The following is a 6,128-nucleotide window of genomic DNA, read 5'->3' on the forward strand; positions in this document are numbered from 1 at the left end:
TTCTGCAAGGGGAAAAACACTTTTATCATGAAGGACTGACATGCATTTTTCAAAAACCCATCATGCCAGATTAACTTTTTAGACTTTTTTTTTTACACCATTACTAGTCTGTTAGAATATGGTTATGCTGTGAGTGTAATATAGTATATCTTGATTTCATCAAGAACTGGATGATGCTATTGTTAGTGGGCTTGTAGTTGTTTGATAGACTAGTACATTCTCATCAACAGCTCTTCATCACTTCAGGATCCTGTGTTGTTCAACATCTTGGATTGAAGGGGGAAGGAATGCTTATCAGATCTACAAGTGTCACCAACATCCTTTTGAGCTCAACAATGAAGCAGACTAGTTTGAAAGATGGCACACCCTCTTGGATGAGATGACATTAGGCAGAGGACAATAATCACTCATCAGAAATAATGTAGCAGAGAATTTTCTTCATCAGGAAGGAGTCTGAGGTCTTTTCTAACTCCACATAGAAAATCCAGTTGTTGAAATAAACCAGTTAAAATAATTGGCCTTGTTAAGTCAAAATGCATGTACTTTCCCTTGATTCAATGGATCTACTCTATTTAGTATAGACAGAAACACTGTATAATTGATAGCTGAGCCTGTGGAACATATCGCAGTACGAGAACCTTTGCAGCATCTGAAGGGAGGACAAAAAGTTGTGTCAGAAGGAAGTCAATTTTAAATGTATTTTAGAGGTTTGATGAAGTGTTGGAATTCTTTCGAATGTGAAGGGCAGATGAAATACAGTTTGAATGAGTACAAAAGTAGATGGCGGCATTTCAGTGTAGTGATTAACTGCCTGTTTCATTGGCAAGTATTCTCATCTCTGGAGCTCAAGGACTTAACCCTTGGAGTATTGCTTTTATCCAGCCTTCCAGCCAAAGGCACATGGTGTAAATCTGTTCTTAGAATGGATGAGCTCAGCTGAGCATGGTCTTCTCTTCTGGAACACTCATTCAAGCTATCATCCTTCTGACTCCTTCATGCCCCCAACCCACCTGGCCTTCATACTGTAACTACAAGGACTGCCATCAAGTACTACTACTGCTTTTATTATTTTTTCCCCTGCCCACTCTCTTGGCATAAAAGGATTTTGTTGCTAACAGTCCATTACAGCAGGGTCAGAGGGGAAATGAGAGGCCTTTCTGAGCTCATTTGCTCTTGCAGTAAAATTGACACAACAAACCTAGCAAAATTACTATCTAAGAAGGGGAAGGTGTGGTTGCTGTTGTAATGGAAATATTTTTCAGAGGAAATAAGTTTTCCACTCACCTAAAGTGCTGCTTTGGAAATCTGCTGTTCAAGTAATGGCTGACAGTTTTGGAAAAAAAGCACCATCAGCCATCTCTGCGAGTTCCTTCTGACCATATGCAGATCCCCTCATTCTCCAGTCTTATCTTCTAATTTTAATTTTTCCTCTCAGACTCCTACCTTTCGTCTTGGTTCAGCTGTTCCATATTTTGCACCCCACCCCAAATCTCAGTCCTAAAATTTAGGGATGGGCCTTTTGTACTTAAACGAAAGGCCCCAAACATGAAAGAGACTCTCTTTTATGTATTTTGTGTTATTTTTGGGGATTGCCAAAAGAAAGCCTTCTGAACACAAAAGATTCATGTTTATGAAAGAGGTTTACACATACAGTACGTTTCATGCTGTTTTCATATTTCCTCTTTTGTATAAGAAAGATGCATAAACATTTCATGTGACTTTTGTGTTCCCTCTTTTGGTGTCTTTCACCCTTCGTTGGCCAAATTAACTGTGAAATTTTTCATCCAATAATATGAGGGCTGTTAGCAGCCAACCAGTTAGAACACCCAGGAGGGAAAGGGTTTTTTTTTGGTTTTTTTTGTATCTGTAAAGAGCCCTGGAACTCAGATGAGTACTCCATGTTAGTGGTTCCTTGTGGGATTACTGTGTGCTGAGTTCCTAGTGCCATACATCTTGGATTGCTTCCTGCCTGCCTACTATGCTTCCATCTTATACTTTCCTCTTTTGTTGGCCTTTTTCCCTTTGATTTTTGTAGGGATTTTCTCCTAATTTATTTAGATTATTTTGCTGCTACCAGACAGCCTGCCTGCTCCTATCTGCTAGACTCAAATTTCAAAAGGATAAAGCATCAGTTAATAGCAGGGAAACAAATCTTCCCATATTTACATAAGTTGAGAGGAGCTTTGATAGTTTTTGCTGGGGGGGTTGGCCTTGATTTAATTGCTTTCCTGCTTTTCTTGGTTTGGGGGAGTGTGTCTATTTGTGTGTGCAGTAATTATTTGTTTGTTTGTTTGTTCATTTAAGGAAGCTTACATCATCAAAACACAATATTTAAAGCTAAAAACAGAAAGTATGAAAATAATTAAAAAGATCAAATGCAACACTACTGATTCCTAGCGTGGGGCGGTGAATAGAGTGACAGATTTGGCCATGGAAACTCAGTGGGAGAGTGGAATTGTTAAAACCACTCTTTAAATATCTCACTTACATTGAAATCCCTATTAGAGTTGCTATAAGTTAGTTATGACTTGATAGCGCAAAAAACACACACCACACTACAACTTGGTAAACAAAAACAACACCTAAAAACACTGAAAGTACTAAGGCACAACAATCCTTTTAACTGCTCCATTCAGGGAGCCAGACACTGCTATTCTTTTCTCTTTGTGGGTGGGTGTTTTCCCTATCTGTCTGATGTTTTAGAAAATAATTTACTATGTATTCTTTCTGCTAAAGGTGTATATTTTGGTGGGTTTTCTGGGATTATTTTGTTTGCTTCTGTGGGTTAGGTGGGTTCACCTTGTGACTTTGATAGTGGAGGTGTTACAACCTGCCTGCATAGATATGATTACTTTTCTTTCTCGTGTACTATTGCCTGCCTTTGAGGTACATTGATTCTCTGTTATGTTGCCATTGCTTTTTAAAGTAGTTTTAAAGGGTACTCTTCTATGCTTATAGACTGCCAAACAACACAAATGGAAAAATATAATTTCATTTTCTGTAAAAGAAAAGGAAGAATTGAAATTTCTTATCGTAACAACATCACTGCTAAGGGCCATTTCCTGATTTTGACCTATGAACACCTATAATTCTTCAGTGTGGGCTATGTAGATGACTTTACCTCCCTATATGAGCCTCTGCAGGTTTTAAGATCATTAAGGTTCCAGATTATATTGTCAATTGTTATGCTAAAATAGGTGTCTGGCAGGGATGAAGAATGTGTAACCTCCTAGATGTTGTCAAACTCCCATGATCCTCACCCCTAGCTATGCTGGCTAAGGCTGGTAGGACTTGAAGTCCAGTAACATCACTACATATATCTCCACCCTGGTGTCTGGTTTGCAAACTGACAAGAGGTTCAGCACTCTTTCCAGATACATTCAGTCATTCTCTTTCTCTCTCTTCATGCTCAAATTGTCTCAGAGGGAAGCAATAGCACTCCTTTATGTTTCTGAAACTTTCATTGCTTTCAGACAAAGACATGAAAGGTAAGTGTATCATTCATATAACTGTTGGTAAATAGATTGCATCAAAGAAAAGGCCACTTCTATGATCCACTTCTTCAAACTGCTGTTTCAAAATTCAAAGATGAAGTGGTTCAAAAGAGATGACCAAGGGTTCATCTTCAATTTTCCTGAATCCTCCAGCTACAGATCTCCCAAATTTCTCCCATTCCCAATTTCTGTAACCAGTGTTGAGATGTACAAAAGAGATCTCTCTCAACCTCTAGAGCATAAAAAAGTCTTGATGATGATGATGATGATGATGATGATGATGATAATGATAATGATAATAATAATAATAATAATAATAATAATAATACATGTGCATTGTCATATATGACTACACAAATTCACATGTATGAAGGCCTTTTGTAATATTATTACATATCTGAGAATATACAGATTTCCAGAAGAAATTCAATACAAAAAGAAAATGCTATTTCTGAGCAGTTCTGATAGAAAAGCATACTTGTCATAAAGGTTACATCCATTGTGTAACAAGAATATTATAGGAATGTGCCCCTCAGTCTAAATGGGATATTTCTTTTAAAATACAGTATTTGAATAACTTACTGTTTTTAGCTTTCCATCATTGACTTGTTTTTAATGATGTAAGTCACTTTGGGTCTTTTCACAAGAGAAAGATGGGCTCATCATCATCATCATTCCCTCCAACGCCCTGTTGACGTGGAGGGGATTGCATGTTTCAGTGAGGTTGAGAGCTATGCCGAAGGGTCTCCCAAGCCAGACAGGTCTAAGCTGAGAAGCCAGACCAACTGTGTCCACCAACCATCAATTATGATGAGAGAAAATAAATAGAAATCCATTGGTCATCACCTGGGTCAGCAAGGACTATAGTCCCTGGGCATCTGGTGACAAATGGGCTACAGGGCTCAGCAGACCATGTTGGGGAACCAGGACAGGCTGCTGCAAAGCTACCAGAACAACGTAAATGCAAAATTTGGATACTTGCCAAAAATTGAGAAATGTTATTATGAGGAAAATCCAACAGTCCATGTTTTTCAAAAAACGATGGAAATTTGGAAAAGGAAACACCTAAGTAGTGACAGAAATGAACAATGACCAATGGACAAGAGAAGGTTTATCATCCAGAGTAAAATGTTTTCAGAACTCGAATTGCAAGAACTAGAAAAGGTGGTAAAATCAACACAGAACAATGACCATAAAATGAAAGACAAATGGAGGGCGGAGGTAGACACATTAGTGGAAGAAAATGTATCAACAGAGGAACAACTTATGGAACAACCCAGAAATTACGAGTTGACAGAATGGCAAACATCACTGAGGGGAAAAATAGTAATCCATATTAACTAGAATACAGAAAGACAAAGGCTCCCCAATTTGTGCCAATTACAAAGTAAACCAGTAAAAGATCTACTGAATATGCAAATATTGTCATCAGAGCAACCCCAACCAACATGCTAAAGGAAACAAACCAGCTCATGTATAGCACAGCTACCATAATAACCATGGAACTTGGTTACTAGCTAAAAAAAAACCCAGAAAACTTGTGGCACTCCAAAATGGAAAATTCAGCTGGAAAAATAAATAAATAAATCACGTGCAGACAGTGTCAACTTAAAACACTTGAAAGATTCAAAACTTAAAAATAAAAAAGTAAAAGCCAGACTATGCAAAATATATAACCTAGAAAGGAAAACAATTGTTGAAACTATGGAGGAATTAAAACAGCAGGTAACAGCTACAGCAGATTGAAAGATATAATGGACACTTGAAACAATATAGAGAAAACACGCAATTTCAAAATAACCAACAATTATTCTATACGTCACTAGGAGAAAATGCAGAGCAAAACAAATTAGGCCCATGTAAAGATGATGCTCTAAAATTTTGGAAAGAAATGTGGGAAAGCCCGACTGGACATAACGAAACGCCTCATAGATTAAAGACATTTGTAAAAAAATTTAGGAAAACAAATTAATGATATTGTAATAATAACTGAAATGATTAAGAAGCAAGTAAAGGCTGTGAAAAATTGGAGTGCACCTGGTCCAGATGAGCTGCACGGATTTTGGTTAAAGCATCTAACAAGTCTCTGTCAATGTATAGCAGTGCAATTTAACCACTTACTTCAAAATTCTACAACTAAAGACTGGATGACAATCATTCGCACATTTCTGACAATAAAAGTTCATCAAAAGAGCAATGAACCCAGTAATTACCGACCAATTAAATGCTTTACAACAATGTTCAAGCTCCTTACAGGAGTACTTGCAAGATCCATATATAAATACTTTACTGAAAACTCCCTATATCCAACTGAACAGAAAGGGAACTTTTCTCACCCGGGTGAAAAACCATCAACATATCTCCCCCACTCTGGCTGCCTTGCATTGGCTGCCTGTTCATTTCCACATTGATTTCAAAATATTAACAATGACATATAAAGCCCTAAATGGTCTAGGACCTCAGTATTGAGCGGAACACCTTCTCCCACCTAGATCTACCCGAATCACTTGTTCTAGCCAGGAGGGGCGACCGATCGGCCCAACACCAAGGGAGGCCCAGAGAAAAAGAACAAGGAACCGGGCCATCTCGGCAGTGGGCCCTCGTCTCTGGAACACTCTACCCCCCAAAATTTGT

The sequence above is a fragment of the Pogona vitticeps genome, chromosome 1 (genome assembly GCF_051106095.1).
Source record: "Pogona vitticeps strain Pit_001003342236 chromosome 1, PviZW2.1, whole genome shotgun sequence".
NCBI lineage: Eukaryota > Metazoa > Chordata > Lepidosauria > Squamata > Agamidae > Pogona > Pogona vitticeps.